This window comes from Cynoglossus semilaevis, unplaced genomic scaffold (genome assembly GCF_000523025.1).
Source record: "Cynoglossus semilaevis isolate Cse_v1.0 unplaced genomic scaffold, Cse_v1.0 scaffold1818, whole genome shotgun sequence".
NCBI lineage: Eukaryota > Metazoa > Chordata > Actinopteri > Pleuronectiformes > Cynoglossidae > Cynoglossus > Cynoglossus semilaevis.
The window spans coordinates 1,262-3,215 of NW_007585329.1; the positions used below are offsets into that span (position 1 = coordinate 1,262).

Sequence of the window (1,954 nt, forward strand, 5' to 3'; positions counted from 1 at the left end):
AATGTCCTTTGTTTACGACCCAAGAACCTAATTTTACTCCACATTAATGGTCCACTCTCGCACAGGGTCTCGGTGCTGGAACGGGGGTGTACGGCCCATGAAATTAACGCTTGCTTTTACTTTTTTTTGTGCAGAGAAAATGAGCTTTTTTTTTTTTTTTTTAACCTTCTAAGCACCCGGCTTCCATAAAAAAGTGTCTTGTAGAACCGAGCTGCGGGTTTTTAATCCAGAGTGAGACGAGGCACAGAAGTGACCAAAGGTGGCGCAGTGGCATAAAAAAAAAAAAAAAAAAAAAAAAAAAAAGGGGGGGGCTGGACTATTAAACACACTGTTGTAAAATGTTTAATTTGTTCCTCTGGTCCAGACCATAAAGTTCTGTGTGGTTCTGACCAGGACAAGACGAGGAACAGACGCAACTATTCACACCGTCATTCACACCTGTGGTCTGTAGTCGATGTAGATGAATCCAGGAGACCTGGAGAAAATCCATCGTCACGGAAACGATTTGTGATATTTATTAAAGCGGTGTTTCTGACAGCAGGTCATCCCTCGCCTCCCCCCTCTTCTCCCCCCCTCGCCTCCCCCCTCTGCCGCGCTCCTTCCTCCCGTGAATTTGAATGTAATGGTGCTGTTGAATAAAGAACGGGAGGCTAGCTGTTAGCGGAGAAGCTAGCAACCCCCCCCCTCCTTCTCACCCCCCGTCTACTCTTCCCTCACCTCCTGCCTCCTTGAATTACTAAGATTGTTGGTGTCGAACACCAACTTGACCAAAATGAAGCCGACTTCAGCAGAAGACGGTCGTTGATTTTAGCACCACCTGTGGACCGTGATGACCTCAGAGGTCTGACATTTCCGTGATTTTTTTTTTTTTTTTTTTTTTTCTCTCTCCGTTCCTCTGATTCTCACCCCTGTCCTTTGTCCCACAGGTGAAGACGGACTCGGTCGTGTCCTGCGTCCTCGACGCCGAAGCGGTCGCCTGGGACCGAGAGAAGAAGCAGATCCAGCCGTTCCAGGTTCTCACCACCAGGAAGAGAAAGGTAGGGGGTGACGTGGAGCCAAATGTAATGAGATGGGGAGTAAAAAAAAAAAAAAAAAAAAAAAACACCGCCCCCACCAGGAAGAGAAAGGTAGGGGGTGACGTGGAGCCAAATGTAATGAGATGGGGAGTAAAAAAAAAAAAAGTACCTGCTCCTGTCTCCTCCTCTGACAGAGCCATAGGCAGATTGACAAGTCGGAGAGGGAAAAGTCAAAGGCTGTAGGAGTGAAGGTTTGAGATGGAAAATGTCAGCCGTGTCAGATTGTCTTTTTTTTTTTTTTTTTGATCAGACTGAGGGCCTTTTTCTGCCACACTGCTGACACTGGGCTAAAAGTGTTTCTGTCTTTGTGCCGACACGGTGACAACGGAGGAAATGAGGAAGAAATAAAAAAAAAAGTGCAAAATTGAAAAACGCAGCTGTGATGAGAAAGTGATGAAAGTCTTTCTGCTGATTTGTTTCCTTGGAAACTGTTGCGAAGAGTTCGTTTCCTCGTGTTTTTAATGTTGTTCTTTCTGGGCAAGAAATGGCACAAAATTATGTCTGGGGGAAAAAAAACACATGTACAAAGAAATGAAGATGAAGAATCGACGGTTGTTAAAACTGTTTTTAAGACATTGTGAGTTAATAACTGTGTTTAAGCTCAGCAGCATCAGTTCCTGGTACCGATTCTGGAGGAACTTTAAGTTCCACGGTTTGACTTTTGTCTTTTTGTTCTTTAGTTCTTTATGGACGAAAGTTTTATGGACGTGTTTCAGTCGTGAGTTTCGGTGGTGCAGAGGAAGCTTTTACTTGTCACTTGTGTAGACAGGGCCCTCTTGTGGCCATCGATGATATGGAGAATATTTAAGGATGTTTATGTCGCCCTGGAATATAAGTCGCAGTACAAAAAAAAAAGTGATCTGAGAAGAGGTTTAGTA

At 44.5% G+C, this 1,954-nt stretch overlaps 1 long non-coding RNA gene across 1 annotated transcript; it reads left to right on the forward strand.

Annotated features, from left to right (window-relative positions):
- Positions 1-916: 916 nt before the first annotated feature.
- On the forward strand, positions 917-1,432 carry LOC112486615 (uncharacterized). The gene is made up of 2 exons (XR_003049130.1): positions 917-1,037; positions 1,327-1,432. It is a non-coding gene; the product is annotated as an uncharacterized LOC112486615 (long non-coding RNA).
- Positions 1,433-1,954: the final 522 nt, after the last annotated feature.